General features: G+C 40.6%; 1 protein-coding gene across 1 annotated transcript in view; it reads right to left on the reverse strand.

The window, feature by feature from the left end:
* PASD1 (PAS domain containing repressor 1) overlaps positions 1–21,678 on the reverse strand; it is a 188,124-nt gene that overhangs the window by 25,916 nt on the left and 140,530 nt on the right. The gene's annotated exons all lie outside the window — the stretch shown is intronic.

Here is a 21,678-nt window from a genome sequence, read left to right on the forward strand (position 1 = left end):
ATAGACGGCAAATATTTGACTTAAAATCAGAATGTACAAATAACCAATAAACACATACATTGTTAATGAAAAGTATTGAGGAGTCTTTCATACCTAACCAGTCTATGCATGTATAAAATAGAGGGTTTGCAGTCACATCCATTGCTGGTCTTTGGTTAGGAATGGATACAAACAGAACTTTCCTTTTACAAATTGCATCAGTTAATTTTCAAAAAGAAAGAAAACGATCAAAGAACACTTTCCTAGCTATATTTACATGAAAAGAACAGTTTCTAATTTTACGAAGAAAAGTACCTCTGTCTCATTATGTAAAATCTCAAAATGTTACTCTTAAATTGGGCCCTTAATGTTTTTTACTCTTTTTGAATCTTTCCCCAAGGTTTGATATTCATTGGTTAAGTAGTCAACGCTGCTGAATTACTTTAATGGAAGGTTGTTCTTGGCTCAGAAAAGCATCTACTTCTACTTGCTATATAAATGAAACTGTAAATATGAAAAAGACGCCCCAATGAATACTGTCCTTTCATACGTCAATGAGGCACAAACTAAGGTGTGTTTTGAACAGTTGTGGCACAGAGTCAGGAAACTGATGACAGTAAAAATATAATCCTAAATGTCTCTGCTTGTTTAATTTACAGCCGAGATGATCTAATCTGAAGCGATGGAAGAAAGGAAAACCAGATTTCCATTTCTTGGTTACAGGCTGTGACCAAAGTTTAAGGAGCTAATTTTTAAGATAATTCTAACCAAAGCTACTCCATAGGCTCACAGAGGAAACCCACTACCACCCCATGTCTGAAATGTGACATCTTGAGTCATGTTGTAGGTATCCTTTTTTCCTTCAGGCCCAACTGCATCTCAGCCATCTCTGGCAACTGCATTAGTACTAGCATCTCCGGAGCCTACCTGTCCCCAAGAGTCACTATGCACTTAAGTGGTTCCTTAGGGATCATGCCTGAAATGGCCTCCTGTTTTCCCCAGCCCCCACCATTGTGCCTAGTATGTCAGAGTTGCCATGGAAGATGGAGAGAATTTGGGGGTCACACACACTTGGGCTCAAACTTCAGCTCTGACACTTCCTAGCTGTGAGACCTAGAGCAAGCCTCAACTTCCCTGAGCCCCAGTTTCCCAGTGCTTAAAGTGAGACTCATAATACACACCTTGTAGGTGTCTTGTAAAGATAAAATAGTGTTTGGAAAAAAGTGCTTGGTAATCTGTACCGTCCAACATGAGCCTCTCAAACGCCCTCATTAGCCATTCTCCCTTTGATCGCTCCATTCCTCTAAGTTTCTTCTCCACTTAAATATATGATTTAAGACGTATAAGACTGTAATTTGCTTCAAAATGTTTCTTTTACGATTTTAATTCTCTTCTCGAGAAAATGTGTTCCTCAGAGATGAATTCTGCATGTGCTATCATTTATTCCTTCAGAGCCAAGAAGCAGACTCTCCAGTGCTCATGTAAGCAGACTGGGATCAAGAGTTGATATTGCTATCCACCACCTAGACCAGTACTCTCCTTTGGGCAGGGATGGAGGGATGAAGAGGGGTGTTTTATGGCTACAGGGCTCTGCATACAATTCATTCTTGTCAATAACCCCTGAATGAATGTACAAACTGATCCCCCCTATTGAAAAATAACTACTCTGCTTTTTAAATATTTCTTCTCTTTCAATATAGCTTCTTTCAGTAAAGAAATCATTGGAAAATGTCATCTTAATAGACTTAGATGATCTGAAGACTGAACTAGTTTATTTCAGGAACCTTATCCAAAGGCAGATAGGCAAAGGAGATGATTTTGATCAGTTCAGAAAATCAGTAACTTGAAGTGAGTGCTCATCCATCACCTTCAGTTATCGTAAGGTAACTGTTAACTAACCCTGCTCCTTACCCACCACCAATCTCACCTCTGACTGGCAGGGGAGATACCATCATTTACTGAGTTCCTATCATGTGGTAGGTATCTTACACATATTATCTTTTTGGATCCTAAAGTAAGTCAGTGGTATGTGTTTTGTTTTAATTCCCACTTTACAGATGAGGAAAATAAAGCTCCATAAGGTGAATAATGTATAAGGTCTGTAAAAAATTAATAAACAGAAAGGTCATTTAGGTAGAGTTGGGAGACAAGAAGGGGGCGCACTCACACCCTGTGACAACAACAGAGCACAACAGGAAGAAGAAAGACTCCTTTTATTTCCTGGCAAGGACTCAACCAAAGAAAAGCCATGGACTCTTTGTTTACTGTAGCCCCCCCCAACTCCCTTTTCCCCTCTATAAAAGGGTTCTCCTTCCCTTGCCGTGCAGGGGTTTCTAAGTGGCTAGCCATAGTTGCAGACTCCAAATTGCAGTTCTCTGCTGATCCCAAACAAATGCATCTTTGCTGGAGAAACATCTGGCTGTCTAGTTGTCTCAGGTCAACACTTTGCTTGCCCTTGCAGGGACCAGAGAATACTCACAACGGCTCCAGGACTGGTGAGCAAGCCGGTGTGGTACCTACACTGAGCCCATCGTTGTTCACTGTTTTTCTCACCAACCCTGGAGTTTGAAGGTATGTCTTTCTCCTGGATCTGGGTTCACACCCTCTTTGCGTCTGAAGCTCTCCAGGCTTTATTCGGTATCGATATTAAGGTTTCATTTTTCTGGTAAAGGCCTTGTTCTGTATACGGGTATTCATTTGGCACTTAGGTCTGATCTTGAGATCAGATCGCTTCAACCAGAGCTGGCTGAAAATGCTTTTGGCCCAATTCCATCAGGAAGGGGCTGCTTCAAATAAAACTGTGCCAGTTCAGCCTTCAGCCTACTCCTTTGAAAGGGCTGTCTTCTGGAGACTGGCTTTTAAAAGAACCTTCAGCGTGGCTCCTGCAAAACCAAGCTATTTCCTTAAGATTGGCTGGGATTCGCTTGCAAGCTGTATGCATTGAGCCATTTGTGCTGTAAGCTGTTTAAGCTGTTTGAAAACTGTTCTTTACAGGAAAAACCTCTAGGAAATGGGTCCCAGTTATCTAAGTATTTTGTGGGCACCCCCCGCCGACAGGGACTCTGGCCCGTTTTATGTTGAAAAACATTTGGTCCTTCCTCATGCACATTTCTAACTAAATGCACTGACCTGACCAAAGGCAATTTAGAATATCCATGGCCATGACGGGGAACTTTTGAAATCCCCACACTTAATTTCCTTAAAACTGAATTGGACTATAGTAGCTCAAAACTTTTCCAGGACTGAGTGGAATGCTGACTTCGATTGGTATTTTGAGGCTTCCCAATATTATTAGGAGTCTAAAATTGCCTCTCTGCAAAATAAGATTTTAAGATTAACTGAGGCAAACAAAGGATTATGGACAGATCAAATGGCTCCCTAAACCTCAGACTCTTCTTCCTTGGCTTCTTTGTCTTAGGTTCTGCCTTGGCACCATCTTGTCTCTCTCCCTCACTTCCTCATAGCCTCACTTCCAGCACCATCTTCCTCCTTCCCTTCTACGCCACCTATGCCTCCTCTACACCTTCAAATCTCCCATACGAATTCTCCCACCAAACTTTCCCTTTTCTCTGAAACTCTCTCCACTCTCTTCTCCTCTGAACTTGTCAGGACCTGTCCCTTTGAAGTTAAGCCTTCTGAGGATACAAAGGCTTAAACCATTTATTTCTCATATTCCTTGGACTAAAGCGGAACTGCAAGCCATAGTCAAAGGCTTTCCCAAAGTAACCAAAGATCCTCACAGATTTTCTGAAGAATTTAATATAGTCATTCAAACTTATCAACGTGGTTTCTCTGCTTACATGAGCTAGTTCATATGTTTGTCTGTGAAGGCCAGGCCCAGCACTAGATGAAAACCACTAATGGGGAAAATCCTGAAAGGTCTCTAGAATTACAATGGGGAGACCAACCCACTGACTTATTATATGATCAGGCTCAGGCAATCACTAGGCAACTTTGTGAGCAATTCCCAGGGCTTTGCTAAAGCCTGTTTATTGGAACAAAATTCAGGCTTGAACACAAAAATACAACAAACCTGTTCATGAATATTATAACTGACTTCAGATTATTAAAAACAAATTCTGGTCTTCCTTCAGATGTCGATTCCACCTGGGTAGCTTTTAATTCTATGTTTATCAATGGACTGAACTGAGACATTTTCCTTCTAGTAAGAAGGACCAGGATGGAATGCAAAACTATGTCCACTCCAGATTTAATTAATCTGGCAAACCAGCTCTCTCACACTCTAGATAAGTCACCTAAAAGGAAGGCCACCAAAATTCTTAATCTTCAACTCAAGTAAATAAAGGCCGCTAAATGAAACCAAAACCCTCCCAGTTTCTGCTATTACTGCAAAGGGCCAGGACATTGGAAAACAGATTGTTACAAATTTAAGCATTTTAGGCACCTTTAGCCCTCTAACCAGCCTTTTCAATGCTCTCCTAACCCCCAGTGATGGGCTCTGAGGAACTACAGGGGCTCTTCCTAATCCCATTAAGAGGGAGGCCTTTGGGACTGCCCTGGTGGCGCAGTGGTTGAGAGTTTGCCTGCCGATGCAGGGGACACGGGTTTGTGCCCCAGTCCGGGAGGATCCCACGTGCCGCGGAGCGGCTGGGCCCGTGAGCCATGGCCGCTGAGCCTGCGCATCCAGAGCCTGTGCTCTGCAACGGGAGAGGCCACAACAGTGAGAGGCCCACGTACTGCACAAAAAAAAAAAAAAAAAAGGGAGGCCTTTCAATCATCTTTGAGAACTATTTCTCCAGATGTGGAGTGAATCTCTTCCAGTCCTAATTGACACTGGAGCCACACTGTCAGTGCTCAACTCCACTGCTGTAAAACAGCCCCTGCTTCAGAGTACTAAAACAATTCAAATAGGGGCATCTCTAATGAACCTCAAGAGGTTCCTGTCTCTGAATTTATTCCCTTTTGTTTAGGCCCTTTGAGAGATGTATACTCTTTTCTCCTGAGTTCCTCTGCTCCTGTCCATTTACTAGGCTGAGACTTCTTAGGGAAGTATCATGCTAGAATTTCTGTCTCACAAAAGGGGGAAATAATTCTAGAAATTGACAGCAGTCATCAAAGTAAGTCACCAGATGAATTACGTGACCCTTTGGCATCTTTTATTTTTCATCTCTGATGATAATAAAATAGATTCTGGAAACACTGATCATTTATCCCACTTTCTTTATGGGTAAAATCTCCACCTGATGTTAGCAAAATGCACAGCACACCTCCCATCAAAATTAATTAATTAATTCTCAGAATTAACCAATATCCTATAAGTAAAGAATTCCACGAAGGCATAGAGACCATAATAGAAGCTTACAAGGCTCAAGGCCTCATTATTATCCCTTGTTCTAGCCCCTGGAACACTCCCATTTTACCAGTGAGAAAACTTAAGGGCTGAGGGTGGAGGTTTGTCCAGGATCTCCCAGCAATAAACTACACTGTTATCCCTTGACACCCTGTTGTTCCTAAGCCTCATACATTACTAACATACATTCCTACCAGAAGTAAATTCTTTACTATAATCGATTTATGCAGTGCATTCTTTAGTGTTCCAGTTGATGAAGCTAGCCGATACCTTTTTGCCTTCACTGGGAAAGAGAAACAATTCACCCGGACAGTAACACCTCAGGGTTTCACTGAGAGTCCTTATGTCTCACAGATCCTGAAGGCTGACCTGGATGATATGAATTTCCTTAGAGGATCTACTTCATTGCACTACGTGGATGATTTGCTTCTTTATTCTCCTTCTCAAGCCTCCTCACAGGAAGACGCCATCCACTTGTAAAGCTTTTAGCCTTAAAGGTACATAAGGTGCCAGAGAAAAATTACAGTTTGCCCAGTTTGATATTTAGGCCATCTCATATCAGAACAAGGGTCACACCTAGATCCAGCTAGACTTCATGGTGTCCTAAGCTTCCTCAAACCCCAAACTAAGCACCAACTGTGAGGTTTTCACAGGCTGGTCGGTTATTGCCGAAATTGAATTCCAGATTTCTCTCTTACGGTCAAACCTCTGGATGTTTTACTAAACAGTAACAACCCCGACACAATTTTATGGCATGAACTGGATGGCACAGCCTTCAAAGCCTTAGAGTCTGATGAATCCACCTGCCCTTGGGCATCCCAATTACCAGACCCCCTTTTTTCCTTGTTTTACATGAAAAGGAAGGGAATGCCCTTGGGGAACTCACCCCCAAAACATGGGATGACCATTAACCCACAGCAAGTGGACCCTGAGTCACAGGGATACACCCCTTGCCTTAGAGCCATCACAGTCACTGCAATACTTTTACCTGTCAGTTTAGCTATTATTAAGATTCCGGGGCTTTTTCTGAACTTGACTCTCTGGAAGCTAAGAGAAATCAGCTTGCTGATATTTCTGCAAGGACTGCTGCCGTTCAAGGGACCAACAGCAGCCAAACCTCTGTCATGGTTCAAAGGGATATTTTCCCAAATGATAATTTAGAAAAACTGGCTAGAGAAGCCCCAAAATTGGCCTCAGAAAAGGAAAGACAAGATTGGAAATTCAACAGTTGTTGGTTTGATAAAAAGAGAAAGCTCTGGGTTTGGACCAAATAATGACCCAGTCCTACTGGAGACTCTAAAATTCCCACTTCTCACCACTGTACATGGATTAAATAACTGGTCTAATAACAAAATGATAAGTCTTCATGCACCAATATTGGTGGAGAAACATCAATAAGGTCACAAAAAGTGCCTACACCTCACTTATCCCACTTGTTCTAAGTCCAACCCAGGGAAGTCTGTTCGTACTGCTCCTGGACATTTTAAACTGCCTAACGGACCATTCGAGGTCTGGCAAATGGATTTCACACAACTTTCTCCATCTGATGGATATAAACATGTTTTAGGCATGGTCTGTATGTTTTCACACTGGACTAAAGCCTTCCCTTGAAGATAGGCTACTCCTATCTCGGTGGTGTATGTTCTTTTGGAAAAGATTATCCTTACCTGGAAAACTCCTCTTGAACTTCATAGTGATTGGAGAACCCATTTTACTGGCCAGGTGCTTTGACAAGTCTGTGCTGTTTGGCTGGTTTTACAACACTTTCACTGTGCTTACCACCTTCCATCTTTTGGTTTAGTCCAATGCACTAATAGCATTATTAAGACTCAATTGGCAAAATATGCAGAGGCTCTCTAAATACCTTGGCCACAAGCACTGCTGCTGGTCTTTCTAAATCTCACATCCATCCCTTTTGGAAATATAAACTCTCACCCTTTGAGATAGTCACAGGACACCCAATGCACTTGGCTCTTGCTTCTTCTAACTCACAATGGATAAAAGGAGAGAGATTCCAAAATTGCAAAGGCCTAGTTGTTTCCATTAAAAATATCCATGTTTTGTTCAAGCAATCGTTTTACCATGCACCTTTGGGAAATGAAGATCTTAAGCGTTATACTTTGCAATGTGGAGATTTTATCTATTAGAAAAGACAACTCCAGAAGAACTTTCTTCAGCCTTGCTGGAAAGGCCTCTATGAAGTACTGCTAACCAACCCTTGTGCCACCAGACTGAAAGGAACAGACTCTTGGATTCACGTGACACACCTAAAGAAAACATCAAACCCTGACTGAACGTGCACATCATCTGGTGACCTGAAAGTAAAGATTTACCAGAACTGAAGTATACAACATCTGATGTCACAGCTTTCCCAAGATATCCAGACCAGGCCTGTTGGAAATTTGTTGCCAAACCTTTGATGATGGCATAAGGCTTTGGATGATCTTCAATATCTATGATCTTGATAACATATGGACTTCAGATAAAAAGCGTCTGAGAGTTCTCCCTCTCACCCATCTTTATTACTCAAATGTTAATAGGTTTAACATTACTAATAAATTAATGTGTCCACTCTGTGCACTTTCCCTCTGACGTGAGACACTACACCCAGGAAAGGTCCTTCCTGACGTTGAGGGACAAAAAGTAGCTGAAACTAAAAAAAATGACTCTTGATCAGCAATGCTTTCAGAGAATGTAAAAACTTAATAAACAGAAGTCTCAGTTAAATAGAACTGGGAGACCAGAAAGGAGACCTGTCATGCCCTGTGACAATAACAGAGCCTAACAGGAAGAGAAAGGCTCCTGGCACGGACTCAGCCAATGAGAAGCCATGGACTATGTTTACTATGGCCTCCCAACTTCCTTTTCCTCTCTAGAAATGTGCTCCCCTTTCCTTGATATGCAGGGACTTGCATGTGGCTAGTCATGGTTGCAGACCCTGAATTGCAATTCAGTGCTGATCCCAAATAAACACATCTTTGCTGGAGAAGCATCTGGCAGTCTATTTGTTTTAGATCAACACAAGGATATAGTCATTGAATATACTCAATAATGTAGTCATTGCATATAATTGAGAATAACATTCATATGAAAAAATACAAATTATTTGAATATATAAGGGCCCAGCCTGTGAGCCAAAACTGGCAGCAGCTTGGTTTTGTACGAGGTAAGAATGATGTTTACTTTTTTAAAAGGTTGTAAAACAAACAAAGAATATGCTATAGAGACTTTATGTAGTCTATAAAGCCTAAAATATTTACTATCTGGTCCCTTTCAGAAAAATGTTTTCAATCTTTGAAATACAATCTGGAAGAGTATTTCTTAAGACATGCTTTTTGATGAATCAATAAATTTGGGTAAATTTTTTACATTGGTCATTCTATGGATTATTTTTGGATAAATTAATTTTTGGCAATTTGGCCACTGGACAAATTGACCATTTAGCAGAAAGCTTTTTAAGAACGTGTTTTTGACGAATTCACCTGGAGCTGGTCATGACTTCTCCCAAATGAAAGACACTGAATAAACATATCACAATTTCAAAAAACACAAGTAGGTAAAAGATTTCTTTCCCCCCCAATGACTATGGAAGCCAGTGAAAAACTCAAGAGTCCCATCAAAGAAGCCCCGTCTATTCTCACTTGGGAAAGATCTTGAAGGATCTGAAATTGTTAAAGATTATAGTTTCCTGCTAACAAACAGACAACAAATCTACCCTCCCTTTAAAAAAAAAAACATTTTAGCATTTGAATATATAAACACTTTCTGAGTGGCTGCTTCCGGAAATATTTTTAGATTAAATGATCATTTTCAGTCTCAAAAAGTTTTTCTTTCTTTCTTTTTTTGATGGGAGGGGCAAAATATGATATTTTATTCAGATATTCTGAATAGAAGGAGTGTATTATCTGAATCTACCAGACTCTTCTTCAGTAGAGAAATTCATACTGTTCACTATCAGATATTAAAGGCTCTGGCAGCTTTTAGGTTCAAGCTCTGGCAAAAAGAATATGCATTTTCTGACCCATTACTCCAGGGTCAAAAAGGGTAGAGCAGGAGAATGTTTGGGGTGTGTGTGTGTGTGTGTGTGTGTGTGTGTGTGTGTGTGTGTGTGTGTGTGTGTGTGTGTTGGGGGATAGGCAGAAAATGAAATAAGATGGCTTGGGAAATACTCGGCTCTTCTCTCAGACTCCCTACTATGAGCACCACATCCCTCACTGCTCCCTGACCAAAAAGTGCAGAGAGGATTGGTGCCCATTAGAGGATGACATCAGGTCTGCAAGCCAAATGTACTTTACCAATAGCACCTTCTATTCTTCCTGCTCAAGCCATGGACATAGATTCCTGAGGCTTTAAAAATCGTACTGTTTGTGTGTGCTGATACATATCTGATCCGAAGCTAATATATCTAAGCTGATATATAACTGAACTTATATAGAATAGTCCAGATGGTTTTACATATTAGATTATGAAGATTTAAAACAAAATGCTGAGTTTAAACTATTTAAAATATGGAGCCGCTTTTAAAATTATCTGGTAGGTAATTACTTTTATCACACAGCTAAGAAAACTCAATCCCTGTCTCAGTTATATGTTAATAGACTTGCTTTAAAACACTACTCATACACAACTAAAAAGGAACAAAACTCAAATGCTCCAACCCTCATATATTTCGATGTTTTACAAAGGATGGAGTCCAAATGGGAAAGTTTCCACCCGAGGCTTACTCCATCCATTTCATAGAAAACATCCCTCTCTAAAGGGCCAGTTTGAACTTCTTTAATGTGCTTTTTTGGTTACGCCAGTTTTCCACAAACACATCAAAAGAGGAAAAACATCTAATGGCACTCAGTGGTATTTCCTCACCAGAATGGAAAAACAAGAAATGCATAACATTCATAACACTTTGAAAGTAATACAAATCATCAACACGGTAAGAATCCTAGTCTCATGTCCCCTGTACCTCAAAGGGCAAGTAATCTATGATGGGAAGTGTTCTGATGCCAAAGAATCAAGAGAAAACAGACAAACACCAATCAAACAAAAACCCTATTGCTATGAAAATAATGGTAGGCCATCAATTACCAAAATATTTTTTTGCAAGATTGTATCATCTTGAAAAGAATATTGCTGTTATTGGCCTCTTCTGAACAGTGTAGAAATATTAAGCAAATAAGAAGGCACCTTTGGAATCTGATTAGTGTTCTGTGGTCTGCTCCTCTTTCAAATGTAGAGAAGGTGACATAGTGTTGGTTGGTGAGTCACTGGAGCATGCCTGGAACCCAGCCTGGATGCCAGCTGCTAACACTAAAGACATTCATAGGCAGAATGAATGTCAAGGCTACACAGTTCTCCATCATATATTTGTGGAAAATTCATTCCAGGAGAAATTCATAAATCAGACTAGAGACTATACTAAGCACTGTGTGGTAAGATATAAAGAGAGTTTGCTCTGTTCCCACTAACTAATAAGCCTTTTAGGCCAAGCCTTTCAGTAGAGGACAGAGCGTTCTATACGGATGCATCTCCTACTCCAAGAGACCAAAGTATTTGAAAGACTAGAACTGACAGCTCAGATGTGTTTTTATAGCTCATCTGCTACCATATTTACTTGCAGATGTCATTATTTTCATATTATCAAATATTTGATGATCAAAAATTTTGATCTACTATCAAATATTTCTTCCAGCGTGAAATGTTCTAAAAACTTTTTTAGAAATTGAAGTTCATCGGGGCTTCCCTGGTGGCGCAGTGGTTAAGAATCCGCCTGGCAGTGCAGAGGACGTGGGTTCGAGCCCTGATCCGGGAAGATCCCACATGCCGTGGAGCAATTAAGCCTGTGTGCCACAACTACCGAGCCTGCGCTCTAGAGCCCGCGAGCCACAACGACTGAGCCCACGTGCCACAACTACTGAGCCCACGTGCCACAACTACTGAGGCTCACACACCTAGAGCCTGTGCTCTGCAACAAGAGAAGCCACCGCAGTGAGAAGCCCACGCACCACACCGAAGAGTAGCCCCCGCTCGCCGCAACTAGAGAAAGCCCACGTGCAGCAACGAAGACCCAACACAGTCAAAAATAAATTAATTAATTAAAAAAAATTGAAGTTCATCACTGTTCAGTCAAGATGACTCCCTTGACACAGCACTTCAAAGGAAGGAAACGCACATAACATTTCTACATCTCAAAACAGAGCAGGACCAACTTCTTTTTAATACAGCCAGTGGCTCCAGAGGGCCGGGCCTGGGGACATATGTTCATGGTAAGGTTTTGCCAAACAGCCTTGTTTTATTTGGCATCCCAATCTTCCTACTTTAAAATCCACTCTCTCAGTCATTTCTCAAAGGTGACCTTCCGTGTGTTTCTTCTGTCACTTTTATAGGACTAGTACTGAGCCGGTTGTGGAAATAAAGCAACAGAAATCAGTCAAGTCCCGACACACGTTAAAGAAAAAAAACTTTTTATGTGTCTTTGCTGCTTATTAAAGCACTGGTGGCCTAAGTGTTGGTTGTGTAGATATGAGATACGACTTTAAATTGGGCCTTCTTTTCCTTTTTCATCCTGCAAATTAGACCCCTTAGCTTCTAGTGGCCAGGTGGACACACAGCCTACCACACGCTTGTCTCCTAGAAATCAGAAAGTGAGTTAACTGGAGAAGATGACCTATTCTCTGAACTGAGGGAGACACAAGCTGAATGTAATTTGGATACTTCCCTCTTGGAGCTTTTGATTCTCTAGAAGAAGAGCTAAGCCAGTCCCTGTGATTGCAAGGCAAAGTGGAGAGTGTCAGTAGGAAAGTAGAAAGTAGAGAGGGGAGAGCTCTTCCAACCTGGGTGGCAGGAAGGACTTCTGAGAGGAGGAATGAACTGGTTCCTGAATGGTGAGGAGGGTGTGAGCATACAAAACACAGAGGGAAAAGACATTTTAGTCCATGCAGAAAACAAGAACGGAGGTATAGTGAAAGGGGTTCGATGGCATTTCCATGGAACGGTGACTTTATTATCGTTTCTGGTTTACTTGTCCATCTCCACACCTGGCAGTAAGTTTTGAGGGCAGGCACAGTGCTGGACACTGAGAATGCAGCCTTGTGGAGTTTATAGTTTCATGGGGAATCCAGACAATGAACGAATAGTCCAAAGATAACTATACATTTACAAATTGCAAGAAGCATGACGAAGTAAAAGGGCAGGGTGCCATGGGAAGAGAACTCAAGATGGACCTAGGAGAGCATCATGCCAACCACGTGACAGCAGAGTTGAAGAGTGTTTCAGGTTGAGGACCTAAGCATGTGCACAGGCACTGCATTGGAAAAGAGCTTGGAGAATTCAGAGGACAAGAGGCCAGTGCATCTGGAGCACGATAGATAAGAGGGAGTGTGGCACAAAATGAGATCTGAGGACTAGACAGGCATGAGAGCAGCATATCTTACAGATCATACAAAAGGACTGTGGATTTTCTTCTAAGAGCGAGGGGAAACCATTGAAAGTTTCTGAGTAGAAGAGGGACAAGATCGTATTTCAACAAATGGTTTTGGAACAATCGGACATCCATATGCTAAAAAATATGAACTTCAACCTAAAACTCACACTTTATAAAAATATGAATGCAAAATGGATCATAGACCCAAATATAAAACTACAAAACTTTTAGAAAAAAAAGGAGAAAATCTATGTGACCTTCGCTTTGGCAGTTAATTCTTAGACATGGCACCATGACATGGCAGAATCCATCCCCTTCAAAATTAAAAACTTTGGTTGTGCAAAAGAACACAGTTAATAGAATGAAAAAAGAAGCTACAGACCAGAGAAAGTACTCGCACATTAAATATCTGACAAAAGACTTGTATCCAGAATACGCAAAGAATTCTCAAAACTCAATAATAAGAAAACAAACAACATAATTTTGAAAATAGGCAAGACATTTGAACATTCAAATGATGAAAAGATACTCAACATCTTTAGTCATTAGTGGAATGCGAGTTAGTGTTTTTGTTTCTTTGTTTGTCTGTTTGGCCACTCCGTGTGGCATACAATATCTTAATTCCCCGACCAGGGATCAAACCCGTGCCCCCTGCAGTGGAAGCGTGGAGTCTTAACCACTGGACTGCCAGGGAAGTCCTGGAATGCAAGTTAAAAGCATAATTCAATACCCTGAAAAAGTGAAATAAAAACGTACATCTACACCAAAAACTCGTCCACGAATGTTTACAGCAGCTTTATTAATAAATGCCAAAACCCATCAACAACTCTCATGTCCCTCAACAGGTGAATGACTAAACTGTGAGACATCCATACAACAAAATGCCACTCAACAATACACAGTTATTGATGCAACAACTCAGACGAATCTCAAAGGAATTATGCTAAGGGAAAGAAGCCAATCTTGAAAGATTATATACTGTATGACTCTATATGATATTCTCAAAAAGACAAAACTATAGGGCTGCAGAATAAATTAGTGGTTGACAGGGGTTAAGGGTGAGGTGAGATAGGACTGACTATAAAGGGACAGCACGAGGAACTTTTGGAGGTGTGATGGAACTGGTCCTTATCTTGACTACGTTCATGGTTACACAAATCGATGCATGTGTTAGAAAACATAGAACTGTACACCAAGAGAAAACAGATCAATTTTACTGTACAATTGAACAAATGTGTTTAATAACTTAAAAATGAAAATATGTGTCCACAAACATACTTGTAAAAGAATGTTCATTACAGCTTTATTCACGGTAACCACAAACTAGACATAAATGTTCATTGAAAGAAAAATGCCTAACAAATTGTAGTCTATCCATAGAATAGAATATTCCTCAGCAACAAAAGGGAATGAACTACTGATACATGTGACATGATGCATCTCAGGGACATTATGCCGAGTTTAAAAGGGCAGACTCAACAGACTATATATTATATGGTTCCATTTTTATGACGTTCTAGTAAAGGAAAATTTAATCTATGGTTAAAAACATCAGAACAGGAGTTGCCTCTAAGTGCGGGGATAACAGGGAAGGGGTACAAAACAGCTATCTAGTGTGTTGAAAATACCGTATGTCTTGATAGGAATGTGGGTCCCATGGGTTCATGCATTTGTCAAATATACTTAAGATCTGTGCCTTTCATTATGTGTAAATTTCACCTTAAAAAATGTAAGTAATATGAACTTAATTGAGGAGGTTTGCTTTTCACAATGACATGACATGGCAACCCTACAATTACTCTCTGTGCATTCCTGATTTGAGCAAATAAGTAAATATATGGAGGATAATGAGCCCAGGCCTCTCTGACTAGTGGAGAAGAGTGTTGCAAAAGTGGAAACGGGAAGACTGGAATGAGCCTTGTAGTGTTGGCTCAGGATTGGAGGTATCGGTATGAAGTCATGGCGTGTTATTATTTGATACAGACACATACACAAAGGTATACATACATACAGATGGGTAGATGTGGAAATAAATATAGATATGGATCTTTATGCCTATGTATACAGTATGTGTATTGTGTGTGTATTTGTTTCCCAGTTCAAAAAGCACCTATAAGCAGTAGCAAATCAGTAACAATGAGTACAAGTAGCACCGAGAGTTTCTAAATAGCTGCCCTTAAGGAAGCCAGGATTCCCCTTCGACTAAGTCTTAGAGAACAAGCTGATTTCATGGCTGAGGTGGAGATAGTACAAAACGAACCTGGAACATCACATAGTGCCAGAAAGGAAGGAATGCTCCAAGAATGGTGTGGAGTATCAAAATGACACAAGAGCCAGACTGAAGGGGCTGTCACTGGTCGATGCTAGGACAATCAGAGCATTGAAATAAATAATAATAGCAAAAGATTAAAATCCACTGAATAGACAAATGAATAAATAATGAATGAATGAATCAGGCAGAGGGGAGGAGAGAGAGAAAGAAGAGAAGGGAGAAAGGTGAGGGGAGGAGAGGAGACGGGAGAGACAGGAAAGGGAGGGCAGAAGTGGGACAGAGGGGGAAGAGAAGGAGAGAATAATGATAAAGCAAATGGGACAAAATGTAAACAGTTGTGAGTAAAGGAGGATGCATATGGTAGTTCCTGTCAGATTCAAATAAAAAGTTAAAAAAAATATTTAATGGAGCTAAAGCAAAAGAATATCCTGGGATTTAAAAAAAGGTAACGCATTAGGAGTTTGAGTAATATATACACACTACTGTATAGAAAATATATAACCAACAAGGACCTACTGTATAGCAGAGGGAACTCTACTCAGTATACTGTAATAACCTATAATGAAAAAGAAGCTGAAAAAGAATATATACCTATATATGCATAACTGAATCACTTTGCTGTACACCTGAAACTAACACAACCTTGTAAATCAACTATACTTCAATTTAAAAAAAAGGTAAAGCAAAAAGTATTAAGTTGAAAGAGAGCAGGATCCTATCTCACTTCTTCAGGTACCTAATACACAGCCTGACATCTTCATTACAGGATGACAAATGCATACCATCAGGAAAACATATATTACATTGTTAATTGTATGAGTAGAACAAGCAGCTGCCAGCCTATTTCTCCAGAACTACTTTTCCTAAATAGGCTAATACTCAGATAATTCAACCCAGGTTTCTCTAAACTTTGGTATTTATTAGACTTCTTTTCATTAGGGTCTAAACCCTCACTGATTTCAGGGTTGCTTCCATGAGTTTGGAGCACAAAACTTACTTTGAGCTTTTCAAAAAATACTAAGATTGAGGGACTTACCTGGTGGCACAGTGGTTAATAATCCGCCTGCCGATGCAGGGGACACGGGTTCGCGCCCTGGTCTGGGAAGATCCCACATGCCGCAGAGCGGCTGGGCCCGTGTGCCACAACTACTGAGCCTGCGCTCTAGAGCCCATGAGCCACAACTACTGAGCCTGCGTGCCTAGAGCCTGTGCTCTGCAACAAGAGAAGCCACCGCAATGAGAAGCCCGCGCACCGCAACGAAGAGTAGTCCCCGCTCGCCGCAACTACAGAAAGCCCACGCGCAGCAACGAAGACCCAACGCAGCCAAAAATAAATAAATAAATGAATAAATAAGTAAAAATATTAACATTGAAACTGCTCTTATCAATCATAAATCTAATAAGACTGTCTAATGATTTTATGCTTTTAGATGATCAAAATAATTTGTTATGTAGTTGAAGATGGGATACCAGTTGGCTAGAGGTCAGAGAAACACGATGAAATCTAAAACCCAGAATCCTGAGACTGCACCCCTTCTTCTGTCTTTTGTTTTATGTCTGCCCTTCTTAAGGACCAGACCCTGAACATAACAATAGGACAAGTTAAATAGCTTAGGGGCTATTTCCTTTGACACCAGGCTGCTGGAAAGCCCCAACTCCTTTCCTTATCTGTTAGCCTGCCTCCCAGGTGGGTGTGAGGGCCCAGAATCATCTGACTGCATGCGGCCTCCAAGCTGAGAATTCCATCACCTTTAGACTGGGTCACACCTCCTCCACCCAGAGAGGAGGCATAGACACTTTTCATGGAACAATTTGGGTGTTAATAAATACAGAACCGTCTCATAAGGATGGAGGTTTAAAGATGCTGGCTTGAAACAGAAAAGGAGAACAACCTTAAATTAACAGAAAAGTAGTAAGAGTATTGAAGAAATCACCAAACATAGACTTCAAATCATGTCCGTAAGCCGGGTTTACAGGTAGCCCTTTGCACTTAATAATGTCTTTATAGCTCAGTAAGGATTAAGTAGTTTTTTTGGTTTTTTGTTTGTTTGCTTTTTTTTTTGGCCACACGGCTTATGGGATCTTAGTTCTCCGCCCAGGGATTGAACCCGGGCCCTTGGCAGTGAAAACATGGAGTCCTAACCACTGGACCACCAGGGAATTCCCAGGATTGAGTACAGTTTTAAATTTTAACTATTCAAACAAGAACTGTAACTATTCTATAATTTGGAAGTACTTCCTAACTGATAATAACTTGACGTTGTATAGTATTTTACAAAGCATATGGTTTTCATTTACTTATCAAAACAGATAGATCTCATTAGACTTAATGAGGCTTCTCTAAGATCACACAGCCTGTAATTGGCCAAGCTAAGAAAAAAACAAAAACAAATATTGTAGCTTTAAAAATTTTTGGTTAATGGTGGATGACTAACAAGGCTGTCTCCGGGCTGCTCCACCAGTGCAGGGGCGAGCTGGTGTGCTCCCAGTTCCTCCCGGAAAGCAGCTCTCACCGGCTTGGCTGGAGTCCTCTCCAAGTTCTGTGGGTTCTAATCCTCCAATCCTCTCTGCCCCCCTCTCCTACTAGTCGTCCACTGCTGAGCCTGCTCCAGCCACACTGGCTTCTCAAACATACCCAATGTGCTCCTGCCTCAGGGACTTTGCATCTGCTCTTCCTTCTGTCTGGAATATTTCCTCCCAAATCCACAAGGCTTGCTCCTCCACTCCTTTCAGGTGTTAACTAAAAAGTCACCTTCTTGTCGAGGCCTTAGCTGGCCACCCTATCTATTATGTTGACCATTGGAAATTGCCAATGTCATACCATCTCTTAAACAAAAAAAAAGTCAATTGCATATGGCAAAACCTAATACAATTTAATTTCCCCTACAACCTTCCCTATCTCTCTTCAATGTTTAATATTTTCCTTCGGTCCTCCTCACCATCTAACCTATTTTGGTCTATTGATTGATTTTCTTTCTCCTCCACTAGAATATAAGCTTCCCAGGAAGATAAGGATTTTTGTTCACTGCTGTATCCTCAGAGCCTAGAACAGAAACTCCCACATAGTAGGTGCTAAATATTTGCTGTATGAATAAGTTTCATTGGGCTGGAGTGATGAGACTGGGCAAGCTAAATATCTAGTGCTAGAGAAACCAAACCAAATGGCGTGTGATACAATGAGATACAGGGCCCTCCCCCTGGTCGAGATGACGCAGACATACGGGATGAAGTCAGTACAGAATAGTACCAAGGATCCGTACAACAAAACCTTACTAATGAGGACCACTGTGCATCTTTGCAAAATTCTCCTCACACTTTTGTACAGATAACTCTTCTCTGAAACAAGCTGAAAGGGGAATTAGCCAGGAACATTCTTTGCAGTGCAGTTGCGGATAGGTGGAGACTACCCCCGGGGGACCAACTCTGTAGCAGTTTCTAAAGACTGCAAACAAAGGTAAGAGCTACTAGAACTGTCGGAAATACCTGCCATTTGATTTTCCAGTATTGTCTGCTCTACCTTTGGGTGAAAAGATACTATCTTTGTAAAAAGTGTTAGGGCTAATCAGTGTGATCGCCTTTCCTACTAATTCTTCTCTCTCCCTACATTTAAGATGAAATTAAAGAAAAAAAAGTTTTCTCACAGTAACATCCCCAATCAAGTACTTCCCAAAGACTTCTTGAGTTTTCTCCTTGGAATCCCATACCAGCCACAGCTCCTGAAACTGATGTCCTAAGAGAAACGAGCCCAGGATAATCTGGGTCCCAATTCCAGCTCTACTGCTTAACCAACTGCATGACTTTGGGAAAATCATACATCCTCTGCGACTGCACTTTCTCATCTTTACAATGGGTCTAAAATCTATGTTGTTGATTTGTGGAGAGTAAGTCAATAAACATGAAATCGCATCATGAAGAATAAAGTACAGGATGCATTTCTATTAAGATGATGCTATGACAGAACTCTGGGTCTCACTTACACATACAAACTAAGAGTAGCTCGCTGCTTCCTCTAACTCTAGCAGTAGGAAGATGGGAAAGGACTCCATAGTATTCAATTCTGTGCCTGCCCGTCACCAACTCTGAAGTGTTCCTTACTTCTTTCTATGTTCAAGCAAGACCTGCTACTCCAGTGCATCTGCAGCTCTAATGGAAAATCCAGCTGCTGAGTCCCTCTCCTGAAATGAAAGGTTCTTTAGCCTCAAATCTGAAACATGCAAGGACAGGACATCCTACATGGAAACAGACCCTTTCTTTTAAACATTTTAACTTCCCCTCTTTGTGTTTCTTTCATAGGCACAGACAAAGCTTTCAAGCCTCTTAGCAGGATGCTTCTTCCCTTTCAAAGAACATTGAGAATTACCAAGGAAATTTCCAGAAGCATCTGGGGAGCTCTAGGTCCCTATGACCTTTGTGCCTGATTACTTTTTTAACCATCCCTCAGACTGTAAAATGGGAGCCAGGTTATCAATGACTGCTCAGGGTGCCTACAAACTAATGTCCAACATGCCACAATCTCTTCTTCTTGTTATCTGAAAATATCCTGAAGACAAAGAGTAAGTCTATGAAAAAAAATAATGCAATACTGGTTTGCACTGAGCTAGAACAATACTGCACTATGTTTGCGAGGTCTCATGGCATGGAATGGATTACCATTTTGATAGGATCAATCAATCAGTCCCTGAGCAGATGTTCATTTCTGCCTGCTCAATGTCAAGGTCTGTGCTAGACAGGGATGAGGCTGACGGGCCCTCCTTTATAGACCTCAGACAGCGGCCATGGTGTTGAGGAGAGCAGAGGGATATAAGAGGGAAGAGAAGGGAGCTGGAATTAAACAGAATTTTCTTCATCAAATCCATCAGTTGTTTCCTAAGTGTCATTTTTCCATGTTACTGTCTACATGATAAACAATCCATTGCCTAATACTTGAAGAAACTAGGACTATTTTATGAAAGTACTAAAATATATAAAACTGTAGTGCATTCACCCAATAATGATAATTTCTTACTATATTAGAAAGGATATGATTTTAAGCCTTAAGAAAACACTTTTCTTGTACTGTGTGAAGACCAAGTGGCACAGATGTAGTAACTGGCTCTTTTCTGCATCAGAATATTTTTCATCCAATTAAGTTCTACTTAAAAATAAAATGTAGGTCTCCTCTGTCTCTGAACTCTCACTCTCTGAAGATTTGCCATAATTACCTGCTAATTTACACAAAATTCACTACACAAACCTACTAAACAAATCTGTTTTAGGTTGCATGCAAGAATATGTTTAAGTCGTGTACTCCTGGGTGAAAAGGATATGGTAGGCTGCTATTGTACCTCAGGTATTCTCACAGAATAGTGCCTAGAGTTCACGCTGCTTAAACACGTTATGTTTTATAGATGTCTCTCTCTCACCTTATTCAGTAAAAGGTCTTCTAATAAAGTAGAGGAACTAATAAGGGAAATGGGTAAGCCTAAGAGGCCCAAAGAAGCGCACACACTACAAGAACCATTGGGAATGATAAAGCACATTAAGAGAGTTGAATGGCTATTAGTCTTAAGCTTGGTGGTGCACATGTCCCTAACTCCTATGAACCACAAATACAATGGTGAATATTTACAAGAAATTGCGATTCTGCATAAAACATCTCGCTGGGGCAAGTGAGTGTGATGGTGGCACGAGCAGACATGTGACACTCAACACACAATTAACAAACTCGGTCTCGTGTTAGCAAGAGCTGTAGAGCACCCAGCAAAGGGAATGCAAACAGACTGCCACCTCAAGCTCTGTTTTGCATCCCATGGCTCTGTGTGTAGCTTCAGACAACGGTTCTTAGCCAAACACCTCTGAGCTCTCCTGCCAGGAAGGGAAGATTCTCCCCTGTTCCTCAGATCCAAACACAGATGAACCTCAGACATTTCCTGTTTAACTCATTTCTTCACCAGCTCTTTCTTCCTTACCTCATCCCCCCACCAAAGAGTAACAGACAGCACAGCCTCCAGCTTCCTCCTCCCACCAGACCTCACACAAACACGCCTTCAATCAGAAGAAGCCTCTCAAAACATCATCTAGTTTATTTTATTTTGCTAAGTATTACTGGCATCTAGTGCTCATCTTTAATGTACTGTTTTGTTATTTATTTACATATCCATGTACACTGTAATATAGAAGGAAAATGTAATCCATTCTCAATATTCTACACTGAGCAGTGTCTACTATTATGGCTTACTACATACAAAATACCTACTAATGAGTTTATCAAATATGCAATGACTAGATAGTACTACAAGTAATTTCTATTCTGTAGAAATTCTTGGTAGATTATTAAATAGTTGTATTAAGGGGTTTTAGTGATACCTAGCAAGTTGGCATTTTCCTGTGGGTTAGGAATGCATTTTTGTTTTTCCCACTCAAAATAATGGAATTACTCACTTTGTTCTGTGAAAATTTGTTAACAAACAAATGTTAAAGAATAGATTAGATTCACAAAAAAGAGGGACACCTGCATAATAGCAGTTACCACAATGCTTATTTGTTCTTCTACCATTTAAAGTGTTTCAAGAAAAGGAAGCAATCAAGTCTGTTTGTAAACGTATTGTCTTAATTTGAAAGTAATTAAATGTCTGCATCAATTAAGGTTGCTCTATTTATTGCTTTATTTCTTTTATAGAAAGCCAATCACTTGAATTTATATTCAGTTAGAAAAATATG

This window comes from Pseudorca crassidens, chromosome X, assembly GCF_039906515.1.
Source record: "Pseudorca crassidens isolate mPseCra1 chromosome X, mPseCra1.hap1, whole genome shotgun sequence".
NCBI lineage: Eukaryota > Metazoa > Chordata > Mammalia > Artiodactyla > Delphinidae > Pseudorca > Pseudorca crassidens.